Genomic DNA, 19,727 nt, shown 5'->3' with positions numbered 1-19,727 from the left:
GACTTCTTTAAGGTCATGAGAAGAACATTGGGTTGAAAGTTAAAGGGCTTGCACTTGAACCCTTGCCTTGCACAGTCTTACTGGGTGACAAATGAGCTACTTCTCCCGGGGGGCGGGAGGGGGCGAGTTTTCTCATCTCAAAAATGAAGGCAGTGAATTTGAAAGTCTGTACAATGTAATTCTTTAAAAAGCAAAAAGAGTAAAGTAGCAACTCCACTATTATCCTGCACTATTAACATCAGTAGATGAAAGTTGTGAATCTCTCAAAACGACATTCTGAGGCTCCTAGACCAAAACTAGAGATGGTTTGATTCTTTGGATGAAAATAACATATAAGTCTAACACGATGTGGGACTGCCCTGCTCAACTACGTGAATCACACAGTCTTCACCCATTCGGCTTTCCCACACCTTAGTAATAACTGAGATGATGGAGAAAGAAGTAAAGTGGGACCCCTAAGGTTGACAAAGTTTATACCATAAAAATACATAGAGTACTCTCCAAAGTGCACCTCACTGAAATCAGTATGCTTGAGATACTTGATGGAGAAGAGGGGATCTGGGTAGGAAGCTGCGTTTTTAACGAGTTTCCCAAGTAATTCTTAGACACACTAAGTTTGAAAACCTCTAGAAGACTAAGACATAATTGTGTTGGAGGCTAAGAACCTGTGATACATCAGGGACTTGAGAAATCCATTCTTAGAATGGATCTAACACAAAGTTGAAAGTTAGGGTAGTTTACTACTCCTGGGTAAAATTTTAAATCCTATTTATTTTAATTTAATGTAATACAGTTAACTGAGTAAGTTTAATGAGGAGCATAATATGTTTCATGAAGGGTCATTAGTTTTATATTTCCCATTTGGACCATTACCCCTCTCCCTTAACCTTCTGAAAACAGTTTACTCACAAGAAAAAAAGATTGGCGTAGAGAGAGAAATAATATGTTTCCCAGCATTCAGACTGAAATACAAATTTCTGGGCCGTACCAGAGTAGTGTTACAGGGTCATAGGAAATTGTGCAGCACGTGGGTGTTGAAAAGGATTCCTTCTTTTAGCAAAAAAGCTCTTCGTAATTATCATATCTTTGCTTGATAATTAGCACTACTGTTACAATGGCACAAAGACTTACAAAGACTTAACAGACAAACCGGGATTTTTTTTTTTTATTATTACATTATAATGCAGCTTGAATATCTGTTTAGCTACAATATATAAATATGCCAGATTTTGTAAATGTGTTAAATTTTTAATCCATTGGTTAGAAAAAAACCCAAAAAACAATTATTGTATTAAAAGCACTTCCTTTGAAGAAAGTCCATTTTATTTAGCTCTGTGACAAGTATACTAGATATTTATCCAAAATGCTAGCTTGTGAGGCTGTGGAAATTCAGTAGGGGCTCTGATGGTTTTAAGGAACTGCCCCCTTCATCTCTTCCACCTGTCTAGCACCACTCCTGGTTCTCTTAGCTGCCTTCCTGCTCTCACAGTTGATGCTGAGCTCTATTCTGGAAGGAGATGTGGGGTTGAGCCCTTCAGGATGACCTGAAGATCGCGGATCCCACGGAACATGCTGTAAGCCTGTTAAGGCCATTCCTTCACTCAGTGATGATTTAGCAGCACCAGCTTATGCTCAGCACTGGTCATGGAATTCTGAACCAGGAGACAGGCATTTGTGTTAAGGATATAAACAATATATAAAAATCAGCTTGGAAACGATTGGAGGGCAAAGGAGCAATAATCTCATTAATGTAGTACAAGCTACTGAAAGGAAGGCTTAAACTAAACAATTTAATAAAACTTTCAAACAGGTCGTTGATCACCAGATCATTCCAGGTGACCCTTGGAGTGACAGAAGTCCCAGACAGGTCACCTCCATATCCAGCACATGTTTGCTAACTGCAAAACCCATATGGGAGCATCACTTAGCACCCTGCCAGGAGGGAGCCTCTCACCGCTCAGTGACTCAGTGATTCTATTGAGCTGCTCATCTAGTCTGGGCCAGTGGCTAAGAGACTAAGTGTGGACGTGGAATAAAACACAATGCCCCATCCTGCTCCCTGGCAAATCAAAAAGATGGCTGTAACACTTACAGAAGGAACCTTTGATTCACAACTCTCTCAGTAGAAGATTATTGGCTTTTTTTTTTTTTTCAGATGCAAGGATGGGCAAGAAGAGTGTGTGTGTGTGTGTGTGTGTGTGTGTGAGAAAAAGAAGAGCGGGGGTGGGGAAGAAAGTAAGGGGAGAATAAGAGATGATATTTACGTGAAACTTTTTCTGTTACCTGATTCCTGTTTAAGGACTTCTAAGAACAGTTTTTCCAGCAAAATATCTCCTTGCACAGTAATACTTAAGGCCTGAATTGGGTCTGAAAAGGCCTTAAAATAGCTTATAAACTTCAGTGTTCCACAGTGCTACTGGAGGTTATCAATAAATTAACTACCTTTACATAGTTGGTGAAAATTAAGAACAATTTTTGTAGAAAAGCAAATGCAGTAAATAGTGGAATTGGACTTCTTTACAAACTCTGTATTACAAAATTCGTAAATAGTTGTAAAATATAAAACTACGTCTCTTTTACTTGAGCTTTCATTGTATCTAACTCAATTAAATAGGTTCCAATTTTATACTTATATAAAAATATAGATACATGACATTTTTATGCATACTTTATAGATGTATATTACATAGCTACTTTTCTTAAAAGAAAAAGCACATTCACTTATTTGTTTGGTCATTTGTTGAATTTTCATTCTTCCATGTGTTCACTGAACAAAGATTGGCTGAATTCCTGCCATATGCTATGTGCCATGGAATGCCTGGAGATATGAACAGAAACAAGGCCCCTCAAGGACTCTTGGTCCTTAAGATTGCTCACAAGGCCATGCATGATCTGGCCCCTGTATTTCTCTTCCTCTCTAGCCTCACCTTTTGCTATTTCCCTCCAACCAAACCCCCCCAGTTCCCATCCTATACTCAAGCCACCTAATGATGTTTATATCCTTCAACTTCTCCAAACCTTGTTTGTTTTGTCTTCAACATTCCTTACTAGGCCTTTACTTGGCTTTTATTTATCCTTCATTCAAGTCAGGTCCCAATTTATACTTTTGGAAGTATCCTGGAGATGCCTCATAACTTGTGTTAGGTGCTTTTCCTGTATTATAGTCATAATATGTTCTATTTTCCCTATCAAGGCGCTGTTGAAGCTGTTATTCAATTGCTTGTTCCACACTAGATTTTAAACTCCTGCAGGGCGGGGACTGTGCACATTTTGTTTACTATCACATCTCCTGGGCTTTAATGTGAGGTCTAGAGAATGTTAGGCCATCAGAATATATTTGTAGAAAAAAATAAACAGGGGAAGACAGCTATAATAGGATAGCCACATGATCATCATACAGCATAATGTTATTCATTTAAAGTATGAAAAATATTTGTATAGCTCCAATGAAACAGTTAATTAAAATTTTATAAATTTTATCAAAGCACAATCAAAAACTACAGTAATCTAGACCTGTGCCATCTAATACAGTAGCCACTAGCCACAGGCAGCTAGTGACTGTCAAGTGGGACAAGAGGAGGTGTAGAATGCATTGATATCCAGAACGTTCTGTGAGACAGCACCGGTCTAGACTGAAAGATGAAAAGGGAGGCATTTAAACTAATGGTGTTTTCAAATCAACACCAGGATTAATCCTTCAATATGAAATTTGAGCAGTGCATTTCAGAAGTGAAGAACTGTGTAGCCTTGAGATTTTAGAATCCAGAACATAAATGTTCGAGAGACACCAGTTTGGAACTAAACACTCCTCATAAAACTAAAAGCACATTTTACCCCTCACACCGATAACCACGCAGTCGGTCGGTAAACTCACTATCTGGTCTGAAAGCACTTTCGAGTTGTCCAGGCTGACGGGGAGCCCAAGCCACGTAAGCTAGGTAATGTGTGCTGTTTTTTTTAAAATGTGAAGCTTGTGAACGGGAAGATGGTTAGGTCTTTCTTGTTACTGTTTTAAACTTACTTGAAGCAACGTGGGCCAGTAATTTAACTTTATAATTAGTAATTAATTTCTTTAGAAAAGCAGTTTTTTCAGGAACTTAGGGAAGTAATATTCTTGAGCTGTGTTAAAAATTCTTCTTAGGTCACTATAAATTATAATTAAAATAGTTCTTACTGCGAGTAGCTCAGTAACTCTGCCCTGTCCTCTGTTAAACCAAGTATGTAATTGCTTTTCAATAGATAGTATTGAAAAATGAAGAAAGGATTAGTATATTCTGTAAAGATTTAAAACTTCAGTGTTGAGGCTTCTAAGGAAAACGAGAAAGAAGTGATTTTTGTAAAAAAAAAGGTTTTGTATATTTCTCCTAAATTGTAATGCTCATTTTTGTTTATATATCTTTAAAAGACTTTTACTAGTCCCTGTAAATCATATTTATATTTGTTCCCCAAAGTCTAAAAGGAGAAACGTGTCTAAAAATATATTCATATTTCTCATTTCTATCACAATGGATTTTTTATATGTCAAATTTGAAAATCCATTCCTTTTTAAAAATAATGCTCTTGCTTAATTTGCATATGTTTTGTAAACATGAAAAGCTGCCTCACATCTCAGTTATTAAGAAAATCACTGTTGAACAAATGAAGTGCATGTTAGATTACTTAAGTTATATGCACAAGGCAATAAAACTGAATTTCCTCTCATCTCTTTCATTGCACAGCTCTAATGGCTTAATACTAACACAGAGTCAACAGAAAATTGTTTAATAATAGTAGGAGCAGAAAAGACAACAGGTTTCAAAATACAGCCTTTTGTCAGTAGTGAAAGTGCTTTATCATTATCAACATCACCATCTTATCATTATTATTTTATATGAACCACCTTGAACTGGAGCAGACCAAAGTCCTCATGATTTTTTTTCTCAATATCTGAAAGTGAAAGGGGGAAACATATTTAGCCTGGATCATAATCATCAATATTTAATGATATTTACAGAGTTCATGGCATGTAGAACTTGGTGTTGGACAGCACATTTGAACCAAATGTTGCATTCTAGCCCTTGATAGCCCCTAGGTAAAAGTAACATTGTTTGGTTTAAAACACATCAAATAAGATATCAAAGAGTAGAACATCTTTACTTCCTCAGGATTGGTATTAAATATATGGCTGTGAAATATTCAAAAGTGAAGTTTTAGGAACAATTTCAGAGCCCTGCTTAGAGTCAGAATAGAAGATAATGAGTCTTTGATCAAAGGATATTTATTATTTCAACTGCCTCACTGCGTTTTTTAAAATTATTGTTATAAATCTATTTCCCTTCCCTAAAGGAAATGATGATATTTTATTTATCTCTGTAACTCCAACTGCCAGCTCAATGTATGACATATTGTAGACATTTAATAAATATTATATATACACACACACACACACACACACACACACATATTGACATATGTATACATACGTGTATATATAATATGTATAAAACAACTTACTGATGATCATTATGGTACAAATATTAAAATTTACCCAGTTTTCTTCATTGAAGTCAGATAGGTTCTAATAGTAATAAAAGTGAGAATCTTTCAAGCGAACCAGAGATGAATAAAGATTGTTGCTGTGCAAGAAAAAAAACAAATAGGCACAGGAGACCACACAGAAATATTCCTTGTAGTCCTGGTGGAAAGCAAAAGACTTTCAGACCAACCTATATGGATTCCTGGGAAAAAGAGACACAATGCTAGTACTTTGGCCAGGCTCTGACAAGAGATATCAGAGGGTCTCAAACAAAATGCCTCTGGCCCCGTCTGAATCACTGGGGGATCGAACTGAAAGGCTGATTCTGATTCAGTGAACATGGGGCAGGGCCCAAGAGTCTGTATTTCTGACAAGCTCCCAGGTGATGCTGATGCCGCTAGTCTGTGAACCAAGCTCTGAGTAGCAAGGATCCAGACTTCCCTTTCCAAACATCTGTTTTCTCCAGCGTGGAGTTTGAAAGTACATTTTTGAACATTTATCATTTTTTAAAACCGCTATTTGGTGAAACTGACTCTTGAAAGCAAGCGCGTTACATTTTTGGAAGTACTACGGTATAACAGGCCTGTCATCACACAGTGAGGTGAGCACTGCTTCTCCTGGCCACCGCCCTTGTGAGTGCCCATCAGCTGGTAGTGGCTCCCTGGAGCACGTGTTGAGGGAGCTTCTGAGTTCCAGACCAGACTCGGCAGGCAAGTGTGACATGAATGGTTGGGGGGGTGTGCTGTGGGTACGGGGAGTAGTGGCAGCTATGCTTTCCTCATTATCCTCATGAGCAAAATAATTCATAGGACATTCTGGGAAAAGACTCCAGACTCGATCATTAAAAGGACTATAATTAGGCAAATGCTGCATATGCATACGACAGATTGGGTGGATAGATTATCTTATTGGAAATATATCTCATTTTACTAATAGCTGTTTGGCATGTTATCCAGTCATGTCTCAGCGGCATTTAGTGTATTCTGTGTTACCCTGAAGTTTAGCCACCTGATGGAAGTTTTGAATAAGGAAAAAAAAATTCCGTGTCAATTATTTCTAAAGGTCATAGAGTTAATGACTAGCTGGGAGGTTAATTAGATTCTGAAAGCCTCTTCATATCAATTAAATCTCTTATCTTTATGTTTTAGTAAATAAACTCAGTAACTGTTTAGAGCTACTGTTTTAGGATAAGAAATGCTGTAAACAGTAAACCCTACAATGGGTATTTGGTTTTTTCCCTCACATATGATAAAACATTATTACAAAAAACCTTATGTATGAATTAAGAATAGTAACTCTTATTCAAGAATTTCTGAATTTAAAACTTTATTTTTTGAAATACCATGCAAATTACTCCTTAGTCATAAGCAAATGCCATCACTATGACCTCAAGAAAACCATTTAGGGGAGAAAAACTAAGATCAGAGTTACCCTGAGAATGAGCTGCAAATCTAAATCCAACCCCACTCTGTTCCCCACTCTCTGTTCTCTAAACTTTTGGTTTGAAAAGTAAACTTTTGGTTTGAAAAGTAACCAAACCCTTTTCAAGGTTACTTGTACACATTTGTGAATAAGTAATATATTTAGTGCTTATGGCTGACAATTACATATTCAGTCATTTCTATCATGTGAATTCTCTTTGGATAATATAACCAGATTTCAGATGAAATGAAACAGATCTGCACTAATCATTAAGGTACCCACTAGCTGCATGTGCCTATTTACATTTTAATTAATTGAAATTAAATAAAATTAAAAGTTTAGTTCTTCAGTCTCACTGGCCACATTTCAAGTGCTCCATTGCCACATGTGACTAGTGGCTCCCGTATTGATCAGGATAGGTACAGAAATGTTCATGACCCCCGGAAATCTTCTATCGAGCAGCCCTGATGTAGGGGTGAAACTGGCGAATCTAGCGTTCTTATTCATGAGGTAACTAGCATGATGGTTGATGGATACAGCCTAATAAAGGACCCGTAAACTGGAGAGGCTGCACCCAGCCATTCCATCTTTCATTTCCACGGCAGGCATTGGTTGTTGTGCGTCCCCGCTGGGTGTCAAGGTCTGTGCCAGGGCAGAGAGAACTAATTAGGAAAGCTGGGTCACTCAGCGTTTACTCCCAGGAACAGACTATTTGTTAAAGTAAATGGGGTTCTGTGGAGCGAGATGAGAGGATGGAGGGAACACTGAAGCTGAAGGTACCCCGAGGAAGAAGAGAAAACGGAGGAAGGGACAGGAAAAAGTCATGGGAGAGCAGAAGCAAGACAGGTCAACTCCAGATTTTTCCACCAGGAAGGGAATGCGCAGGCACGCACAGGTTCTTCTAATGTTTCCTAATTAGGTATGCAAGGAATTTTATCTTCACCTGGGCTTCGTGATTGGGTTCTCCTTCAATGTGGTGGTTCTGAATTAATTTCACATGGGGAAAAAGAAAGCTGCAGAGTGATTCTCCTGAAGAATGTTTGTTGATGCATTATCATGAGAGTTTAAATTTTACACTTGGGAAATAGAACTTTAAAAGCCCCACAAATCTGGAAAGAAATTAAGTTCTAGTTGTGGTACCACACATTAGTTCTCTAACGTGGGGCGAGTTATTTAACGTTCTTGGGCTTCAGATTCCTCCTCTGAGTATTGTGGACCCTGACCCATCCTTCCTCACAGGGCTGTGGTGATGATTACAGGCTATAAAAGATGTCAGAGCCCATTGGCAACTGTTAAGTTAGATAAGGTGTTTTTATTTTCAACATCAAAGGAAAAGTTCAGGTAATTAAAGCTGTTTTACCAAAGGACAAAGAAGAAGCAAATTAATAGGTATATTAATTTTATATTAATAGGTATATCATTTAATAAATATTGCATTCTTAAGTAACTATAGCATTTATATAAATTAAGAAGATCTAATAAAGGCCAATGAATTGATTTTCTTCCACAGCATTTGTGAAATGTTCCCTATGCGCAAGGCATTGTGCTGAGTGCATTAAGAAATGCGGCACTGATTAGGACACGCCACTGCCCTCCGGGGCCGATACCCCATTGTGGACACAACGTGCACAGTATTTGTTCTCTCATTCAGCAGATATTGATGAATGTGAAGGCCGTGTGCCAAACATTGTGCTAGTTGCTGGTGATGCACCGGTGACTCTCCCACCCAGCAGTCTGAACCACGATAAGACTGAGAGAGCAGTGGGATAACTGAAGGAAACGAAAGTAATTACAAGTGTGAGAGCCTGACAGCGTCCACCACATGGTGGATTACAGATGAAAGCACAGCTTTGATAAGTACAGTAGGTTGATGTGCTAAGCCAACGTGCAAGTCATTTATTCCCATTTAAAGTAAACGTGAGACTAATAAAGATAATGATATAGAGATATATAAATGCCTGTGTACACACACACATATCTATGTGTATGTGTGTTGGGTTGGCCAAAAAGTTCATTTGGGTTTTTCTGTAGGAGCTTATGGAAAAACCCAAACGCACTTTTTGGCCAATCCAATATATGTAGCAGCCTTTAATTTTGTTTCCCATTGGCATTGGACTTTTTAATATATGGTTTCTCTGTAAACGTGGTTACAATTTTTAGGGAAATTCTATAGAATACAAATGTTTGAAAAATGCAGTCAATATATTACCTTTAGGTTTGATAAAAGGGTCTCCGGTGTTGAGAAAGGAAACAAAGTTACATTGGACATCCTGCTCTGAACTTTGCAGATGAGGTTCCCCCCACCCCTCTTCCTTAGATTCTAAAACATGCTACATCTGGCTGAGAAGCTGGGATATTGTTACATGCCTGTGTAACATTCTTATAACCTAATAGTTCTTCAACTTTTCTCGCAGTTTAATCATTGGAGAATGTTCTTTGTTTTTGCAGTCACTGTTTCACATAGTAACAGCTTGTTGTATTTTGGTCTGTTTGCCAGAGGGAAGGTTTATTTTTAAAACCCTGAACTCTGAATTTTTCTTTATTTTTCCAAGATTGAAAGCAGCTGAAATGCCTGGAGTTACAGGTTGAAGGCTGCTTTACAATATGTGAAGGGAAGCTTCTTTCCCTCCTCCCTTTGTGTGTGTGTGTTTAAATTTTTTCCTAACAAATGTCTTCTAACTGGTAGTTGTCTAAAAATAGAAAACTGCCTAACTAAAAATAGCCTGGCTCTCTTTCGAGCCAAGGAAAATGGAGAGGAATAGGCGTGGAATAGAAGGCTGAGTAATCCAGTTCTATTCATTCAGAGAAACCTTTGAGAATGCGGGCGATGATAAAGTGCCCTCCAAAAACCACAGGCCTGACTCTCCCTTCAGACTTCTAGGTGCCAATAAACATTTTAGCCCCAGGACACATTTTTTCTTTCTCATAGGTTGTAAACATTTTCTGAAAGACAAGGCTTTGTTTCACAGAACCTGACAAACTGCCATAACTAACTAACTTTCCTAAGGTCTTAAAAATTCATATTTATAACATGTATTTTAAAAGAGCATCTTAAATGAAAGTATTGTAAAATAATGTACATAGTGTAATAATTAGGAGGAAACTGTTATAATAAAAACCGCTTACTGCTTGCAATTAAACTTGAAACTTTAGAGTTTCTCAGAAAGAAAATTATCCTGTGACTCATTGTAGCTAAAGAGAGCAGCTGACTTATTTTAGTTTAGCTCCCCTAGATGTAAAATTCTCTTAAGTATATATCCCCTTGATATACCAATACTTAGTCTCTTTCTTACAACTATAGTTTTCATCCAAGCAGATTTTCACTTTTAATTTTTTAAACGGAGTAGAAACTACTTTGAAAAAGAACACTTTGGGAGTAGGATGGCTTTCAGTTTAGAGAAATGGAATTCTGAGTAAGCCATAAAAAAAAAAATATACATAAGCCAGTTTTGCAATCGTAACGCTTTTTTTTTTTTTCCATTTTGTTTTGCTTCAGTAATCTGAATAACCAGGTCAAACATAGCAACAGGGTGTGGAAATGTCAGCACAGTTCATGGGGTTATACGGGTCTGAGCATTGTTATGTTCAGTTCCTGTAATGCTGCTGGTGATAAGACTCTTGAGACAAAGGACGATAATTGATGGAAAGAGACTTAAATCATTGCTAGAAGAATCAAGGTCCTTGTATCTGTGTACATCGACTCTTTTGGTCTCCTTCCGTCTTGTAAAGCATTTTGTCATCTTGCATGGTGGCCCCCTGCTGCTCTTTGTAATGGATGCAGACCACAAGTGATTCCTTCATGCCGCATACAGGGTGTAATTGTGTCTGTGTGGTGTATTAGTAATTACCAAGCTGAATTCCCATATTGTATCTTTACTGCAGGCATGGAAAAATAGGACATACAACCCTGCATAGCCATTTTCAACCTAGATAGTGAGCCACTTAGAGCTACATTCCAGGGACAAAGCCTTTTATATGCACACTTTTTAAACAAAATTTTCATTGTTGAGTCATTTGTGCTATGCAGGATAAATTCAATTTTGGAAATAATTACCTTTGATAATATATTCACTTCTGACTTTTTAGCAAAGCCTTTGTAATATGGAAAATACTGCTATTTTAATTGCTAAAAAAATCATTTTAACATTGCTAGATAACAGTGATACGAGCTAGAATAACCATGCTAGACTATCATATGGAGAGAACAGTGCATGAATTACTACATAGAACATATTGTATAACATTCATAAACATTAAATAATATAATTGTTTTATTAGCATTTTTACCTTACATAGTGATATTTTCATGTATAATTTATCCATCTTGGCTCAAGCATTGTTAAACTTCAGAAAAAGCTGACAACAAATTTTTGTTACAGTAAGCAGATATAAATTAATAATTATTTCTTTGCTATAAAATTTGCATCCATTCTTTATATATTTTGTAACCAATATTGATTTGAGTACCTCCTAATCATTGAGGATTTGCAATGTCTACAGTATTATTTATCTGTAATAGAAGCCAAAATAACACAAGCAGGATGGTTTAAACACGAGGAGGTGTGTTTTTTCTATGCATCAAATGCTTATAATGACAGTTGAAAACTATTAAATACAATAGCAAAGAAATTAATATGGCTATTTCATTAGTGATAACCAATGACATTAGATTTATTTTGTGAATTATCAAAGCATGCAAGGTTTTAATTCCATTTTTACCTCCAACTTTAAAAGTGGGCTTCCAAAATGTATATTTTAGAAGTTTACTTCCACTTTTATGTGTAGATGTTTTTATTCTAGCAATAATTGTTAAGCTCCTAGGATGTACAGAACTTTATAGTGATGCTAGGAGAGATATGTTTGGAAGACATGATCTGTGACCTCACAAAACTTACAGTCTAGCTAAGGTAGAAAATACACATGTGAATCAACCAGACAAAACACCATAACAGGCATTATGAGATATTGGGGGGGGGCAGCATATAACGTAGTGTTTGGGAGCATCAATCAGTTCGCAAACTGGAGCTAAACTGCCTAAGTTCTTATCCCTCTCCACTGCTTACCGGTTGGTATGTCCCTGGGCAAGTCACTTAGGCACTCTTCGTCTTAACTTCCCCATTTGTAAATGGGGTTTAATAATAGTACCTAGTACATAGTTATTATGACAATTAAATGATTGAACATTTTTTAAATGCTTGGAACAGGGTCTGGCACATAGTAAGGTTTATGGTGATGATACCTTGTAATCAAGTAATAAGTACAGGAAGTAGAATATTTTAAAAGTCGGGGAAGATGGCCATGATAGGTAGTCACTTTTAGGCACAAACAAGTCAAGTGCAGAACGGTGGTTATGAATTGATGAAGAGGATGGGGGCAAACTTTTCAAAAGACCAATTATGCAAAGATCCACAAGAAGAAAGGAGCAAGGGCATGAAAAATATTAGTTTGATGAGAATAGAAGGTTCACATACAGAAGGAGCAGTAGGAAAAATGGCAAGGGAAATGAGGAAGAGGAGAAAACAGGTAAATCACAGGTAAATGTCTGGTGCAGAATTAGGTGCAATACGGGAGGTATGAGAATGATACTGTAGGCCTCAAGCAGTAGAATAGCATAATGACAGCCAAGTCTTGAGGAAGATTCTACTGGAAAATGTAAATAGATAGAAGCAATATAATTGTACAACGTAGACGTGCCAAAACATTTTAATTTTTGTAAGTAACGTGTGTATGTGTACATGCTACAAAGCCTAAAACCTTTCATTATACTTAAGTATTTTAAGCCATTTATGTCATCCTATGAACATCTATGATTATATATAAAAAAGTTGTTTTTGAAATACGCATGTAATTTCAGTTTGCACTGATAACGTGCACATGGATTTCTCTGACTGAAGATGATATGTCAGCTGTAGTGTCTTAAAGGAGCAAATTATAGAGACCTCAGCAGGTGTATTTAAACTATATAAGCTTCTCTAGATTAAATTGAAGAAGAAATCAAAATCTATAAACTTTGAGGTTCCTAATGAAGTATGTGCACTTTGAATGACCACATAAACAGGTCAGGTTTCTGGATACAATGCTGCCAAATGTAAAAACTCTATCCTTACACTTTCACATCTATAATCTAAAAGTCCAGCCTTTTTTTTGTTGTTGTTTTTACTGAAGGATAGTTGATTTACAGTGCTGTGCCAATCTCTGCTGTACAGCAAAGTGACTCAGTTATACACGTAGAGACATTCTTTTTTCGTATATTCTTTTCCAGTATGGCCTGTAACAGCGCATGGTGTGGGAGAAGGAACAGATGCAAGTTCTAGAGAGTCAGACAAGTGGGTTTCTCCCACTTTCATAAACTCCATTCTCTGGGGCAGGTTTCTTAATCTCCGCTGAAGTTTAGCTTCGTAAGCAGTAAAACAGGGATAGTAAATCTTGCTTTTGGTTTTTTTATAAGAATTAGCTTATATAAGGTACATACATAGCCATTAGCACATGTTGGGCGCATGATCCCCATAAACATGTTATTTCCTTTCCTGCTGCTCCTTCCTCCTGCATGTGTAAATGTAGGCAATATTTTCGAACTTTCTACTCTCTCTGTCTCTCTTTCTCTCTCTCACACACACACACATTCATACCTTGGACATTGACTCTTCAGTATATTTTGTGATTACATTCAAAAAAAATGTCACACTTTGTAAATTGTTACATATAATACTTGTGTAATAAAGTCATGAAATTCTTCAAAGATAAGATCTTCGCCATACAGATTTTAAGACTAGGGAAAAGGAAGAGAAAGGTAAAAACTAGGAGTCACAAGTAACTCTATTAACTAAAGCCAGAACAATTGAAAAAAAAAAAAAAAAATAGGTGGAACCCTGTCAGATAGAGGGACTTGCCCAAGTTCTGTTGGTGAACTCTGGTAAATAGAGTTAGGATAGAATTTATTCCCTGGTGTTCCTTGTGAACTACTATGTTTCCAGGGAAGAACAGAGTGAAAAGAGAGAAGGGGGTTGGGGGGGTGGGGAGGGAGGGCATGAGGGGGTGAGCTTGATTGAGGTTTTAAGGCAGTGAAAGTAATTAGCGAAGCTAAGACAAGAGGGCCCTACACTACTACTTTCTTTTCTGATGCAAAAACAAATAATTGATTTCATTAAAATACTAGCCAGCCAACAGTGTTTATTATGATGATATTGTTAACAATAAAATATATCTCTCTTACATCATTTCTAGCTTGTATCTTTGCCCTGACTCCCTCAGTATTTTGATGGCAGTTAACAATACATGCTCCTGGAAGTGAGCCAAGCACTCTAAAGTATTACACATTTGGCTTAGTTCCAAGTGAACAGGTGTTTTAAATATTCCAGTCACATACCCACAATGTATATCGCTACTGGGGAAAGGATATTGTTTCTGAACCACTGATGTTTGTTTGACACTCTCTTCTGAACCACACCTATTTTGCACTCTGAAGACCTAGCAAAGATGAATTGCGATTTGAGGAAAGACAACCATCAGAGCCCTAATATTACCTATAGGAGGTGCAACAAATTTATAGTTCTGAACTCTGCACCTGATATCTGGTTACTGAGGCCAAAGCACATGCTGATCAACATTCGAAGAAATGGGGAAACATTTTAGTGCTTTCCATGATTGAGTTCCTACAAACATGAGATATTTTATTTATTATCAGAGAAAAATATAGTAAATTATATGATAGCAAACTATTTGTTATATTATGATTAGGGAAAGAAATTTGTTTTCCATTAGACACCATCATTCAGTTTGCAAACATCCTAAAATAAAACAACTTAACTTTTGTGGAATTTAAATTATGAAAGTGAAATATTTCCTTCTGGGGGGAAAAAGATTAAAACAGCTATGCAGAAATACATCTACCCAGAAATAATTCTGAAGATCCTTTCAAAATTCTTAGCTTCATGGTATAGCGCATACACACACACACACACACACACACACACACACACATGTGCAGTGCATGTGAGACTGGCAGTTTTTCTAGCAGATGAACTCAGATATATAACTTCCATCTTCCTGTGTACCAGTTCCTATGTCAGATCAACAAAATTTTCATTGATTTCTATCTGTCCCTTTAGCTTCAGCAGTGTAGTAATGTAATAAGTTGGGGTAGGGGGGCTTCCTAACTTCTCCCAGACATCTGCTTTGACTTCAGACCTCATCTCGGTATAGATTGGATTCCTCTGACCATTAGTCAATTATGTGCATTATCTTATGGAAACAGATTTTGGACTGTGTTTTGCTTCCTCTTTTAATGGTACTGTTTCCCCTCATCTTTTAACAGTGGACTTTAAAAAGAAGTGGGATTCTATTCAGAATGATGGTGATGGCTGTTTGAGGCATTTTTAAACCATTAGGTGGTTAATATGTGGTTAATATTACTTATTCAACAGAAAATTGACTTTAAGCCTGTGTAAAAAGCCACGTATCATAATTGTAAACTTCTTTTAAATGTTACACAACTTCGTTTAATTTCAATTTTCAAAAAGTCCAGTTTCCCATCTGAGAGACTTGTGTGTGTTGGCCTGGCTGGGGAATCCTCCAGAGAAAACAGGGCAGCTAAGCCACTGCGGAAGCAGAGTGGGTGACTGTGGGTGGCATTTCCCTGCTGAGTCAGGTTCGTGCCAGCCTTTCCCCAGGCTTTTACTAACAGTGAGGATTTTCTGACAAGATGCAAAACCCAAGTCTTGTGGTTCTTGAAACTCTCCTGCAGTTTTCCCCTTTTCCTTGGGACTGGGAAATTTTCACTTAAGGAGATCTCACTTCTTGCTCTGTCTTCCTGTAACTGCTGGAAAAAATTGGGAACTTTTACAGTCGTTCCTTTTACTTTTCCTCCCATCCGGCCTATAAAGTAACAGGGTTATCAGTATCATTTTGAAAACAAAGGAAAGGAAAGAGCTTATGTACCCACGTTTTAAAAGAAGAATTTTTATAATGCATACAAGATTTCTCCTTGATCCTGTAGCTTTGCCCAGAGAGAAACAATAGTTTCTCCATAAAAACATGCATTTCTTCTCTTTTCCCCAACCTACCCACCTCCAACCCAGCAACAATGTCATCTCATAGTTACCAGCCTTGCATCACTTATCTACTCAAGCAAATTGAAGGGAAGAGCTGAGCAGTTAGATTGTGAATCTAAAGAATATACGCACCGAAAAATATAAAGCAACCTTTTTTCCTTAGGAACAGAAACTTTTCCCTGCAAAGTGTTGTTTTAATAATTGCAGCAAACCTACACTTCACCCAGGTAGATATAGCCAAAACATTATTGCAAAGGACTTCCTTCCTCATCTTGAAAATATAGGGGTTGAAAAAATTAAGTCACCTTTCTTTCCTTAGGTTTTCAACAATCTCCCCTTCATTTTAATTAGGTAGCTGCATCCAAAATATTATTGAAGGGGCCTTCCCCTCTCTGCAGTGGATATTCCAATAGCACAACAGGGAAAACATTTTAGATAAGCTCATTCATCAGAAAATGAATTCGATTACAAATGTATCCCTTTATGGAAAAATAAGATTTGTCAAACATTAACCAATTTCACCTGAGAGTAAGTGTTCAAAGAAAACATAGGCATAATTTAGGCAGTCTTTATAATGGGGCGAATTTGCAGAGGCAGAATAGTGAGATAGCTAAGAGAGCTAATTCTGGAGCTTGGACATGAGTTAAGTTGCTTCTACCATTAACTAGCTTGGTGGACTTCAGCAAGTTCTTGAACCACTTCGCCCTTCTTTTTCTTCATCTGTAGAATGACAGTCATAGTGGAGGAGTAGCTGTGAGGATTAAAAAAAGATCCATGCCAAGCTACAGGCTCAGTCCCTGGCACACAGTATATGCTCAATAAATGGTAGGTGTTATTGCTGAGGAACAGATTCAATTAAGGCGAAAATTAATATTTTGATAGTGCGGGAAGACTGGTTTAATTTCCTCTTCGTGCCGTAGAAAAGGAAATGTTGTTTTTATAATTATCTATTGAACAATATAGAAGAAATTATTGCACAAATGAAAAATCTTAGTTCACCACTGAACTAACAAAATCACTGAGAATTCATAAGTTATGCAAGTTGAAATACCAAACTTAAAAATCAGGCTGCGGTACATTTCCGGTGATAATGCCTGAAATTATTAAAGCCATCCTGGCTACAAAAGCAAGCAGCTACTGCCACAGGGGCCTGGAGCCCAAGGCCACACAGACTCGTCAGAGAAGGCCGTCTGGGGCCAGAGGACAGAGCAGTCTGTGAGACCGGCAGCTGCCACTTGGCCTCACTGAGTTAGACAACAGGTGCTGAGCCGCTGCCAGGGGTGGGTATCAGCATGAGTAAACTGGCTGATGGCCCGTGATAAAGCTTTATGATAGATCATAAAGTGCTGAGCCCACATACCAGGAGAGGCCAGCTTACATACCAAGGGTATCACTTGATGTGCTCGTTTGATTATTTTTTCCCTCTCTCTTTCACAACACCTTTAGCTTGTCTCTCTCACTCACTTTCATTCCCTCCCTCCCTCTTTTCCCACTATGTATTTTCTATCTGTCACCTATTTATCCTCTCTTTCTCTCCTTCATTCTTGTCATTACTTGCCTTAAATATTTACTGTCCTTGCCTTTCTGGTTTTCATTTCTCAATACTCTCTCTAGCTTTTGTAGCATCTTGTGAAATGCAAGGTGACCGAATACAAAAACTAAGAAAGTTACTTATCTGTGTAATGTATGACATCATGGGAAATGTGATTTTATGAACTACCAGTTGGTCCAAGGTTCTGGGCCCACAGATTCATATATAGATAACATTCATAGCATAAGGAAAGTGAATTGAAAGGAGTTTGATTTTAATTACTAGGTCATTTAATTTAGACACATAAATTTACAAAAATTTAAATTTGTACATAAAATAATAAGGTGACAGCGTATGTAGGCCTTGATCAGCACTTGATAATAATACTAGGCTTTCTAAAACATTTCTTATGAATTTTATTTTATTTGTAAATATTTAATCCAGAAGGGAATATCCTAGTTTGCCATAATGGAATGTATCTTAGGTATTTTCAGAATCCATTTGTAGATGGCCTATGGCCTATTTATTTCTAATTATTACCTTCAATTCATAATTGTCTACACTAATGAGAAAGGACCCTTCACATCAAAACTATAAAATAGCAGGAACTACAATGTGAGTCAAGGAGATAGCAACCCCCAATAACAAAAGAGCCAGGAAACTAGAGGGCAAGTCCCTGTGGAAAGTTGAATAAAGAGTCCTGACTTTGAAATGCTACTGGCATTTTTTTTTTTTTTTTTTTTTTTTTTTTTTTTTTTTAATAAATACGTGCCAATGTAATATCGTGCTATTCCTTTTTTTTTTTTTTTTTTTTTTTTTTTTTTTTTTTTTTTAATGAGGATCTTGAATCAGATGCGTATGTTTGATTGATTGATTGATTGATTGATTTTGGCTGTGTTGGGTCTTCGTTTCTGTGCGAGGGCTTTCTCCAGTTGTGGCAAGCGGGGGCCACTCTTCATCGCGATGCGCGGGCCTCTCTCGTTGCGGAGCACAGGCTCCAGACGCGCAGGCTCTGCAGTTGTGGCTCACGGGCCCAGCCGCTCCGCGGCATGTGGGATCCTCCCAGGCCAGGGCTCGAACCCGTGTCCCCTGCATTAGCAGGCAGACTCTCAACCACTGCGCCACCAGGGAAGCCCCGCTACTGGCATTTTTGATGTCTGTCCCATAGATACTCTGGTTATTTTTCTGGTAGCATCTGGAAATAATTATATTGTTAGGAAAGCAAATAGAGAGGGCCTTTGATTAATGAACTCAAAATTCATATTAATTGATGAAATTCTAGGTGCCAGGTGCTCTGCTTGGTCCTAGGGATTCCCAGATAAAAGGCGCAGCCCTGCCCTCCAGGAGCCCAGTCTTGTGTGGACACTGAGGCGGGCGCATAGTGACCCCACAGAGAGAACCACTCCGAGACTGCAGGGCGGGTTAGTTAAATAAAGACCTTGACTAGAATGATAGCAGTGTGTTTTGTAAATACAACAAAAGCCTTAAAAGGGCTAGAACTGAGCAACTGCCTGAGGATTTTGAAGCGCTTTTATTTTTAAGCACCTTTTATTTATCTGGCGCTCCTTGATTACTAAGAAGTACAGTTTTAACAAACTTTTTTTCATTGGACACCTGCCCAAGGTAATTGAATGTAAAGTCCCCCACTGGTTACCAATCCACGTGTTAGGTTTATGATAATGACATAACAGCTATAGAGGATAAATAGATTAGACCCTTTCCTTCCCCACAGTAGTTTTTAATGTGGTGAGAGAGATAAGAGGTATAAACCGAAATAAACTTATTTGCAGAAAAGAAAGGAGGGAGCATTGTAAGTGTACTGCTGTGCATTTGGAGGTTTGGTCTGAGGGACTTTCTTAATGCCTGATGTGAGTGCGACAGGTAGAGATTTGTTACCTGACCAGTTGATAACATCCTGCAAACCTGACATCCAGCACAACTACCTTACTTCCAGGACAACCCTTGGAACCTATAAGGAGCCTTTCTTCCCTGCATCTTGACTTCCGGCTGCCAGTGCTGGCCTGTTGTTTGCTTGGGAGTACATCCTGCTTTCCTGTCCACACACCAAGACTGATGAAGTCCCGTGGTGTCCTTCCAGCCACTGCTGTAGCTGGCCCAGTCCCTGACCAGTGACCATCCCACCCATATGATATTTTGGGCACTCTCTGTTAAGCAGAAAGTTTTCCAGTATATTAGCCAATAAAACGAA

At 37.8% G+C, this 19,727-nt stretch overlaps 1 protein-coding gene across 13 annotated transcripts in view; it reads left to right on the top strand.

Moving 5' to 3' along the window:
* Window positions 1-19,727, top strand: part of MEF2C (myocyte enhancer factor 2C) — a 166,515-nt gene that overhangs the window by 93,690 nt on the left and 53,098 nt on the right. The window lies entirely within an intron of this gene.

The sequence above is a fragment of the Balaenoptera acutorostrata genome, chromosome 2 (genome assembly GCF_949987535.1).
Source record: "Balaenoptera acutorostrata chromosome 2, mBalAcu1.1, whole genome shotgun sequence".
Lineage (NCBI taxonomy): Eukaryota > Metazoa > Chordata > Mammalia > Artiodactyla > Balaenopteridae > Balaenoptera > Balaenoptera acutorostrata.
Note: the sequence above shows the minus strand (reverse complement) of the source record. Positions and strands in the feature narration are given on the sequence as shown.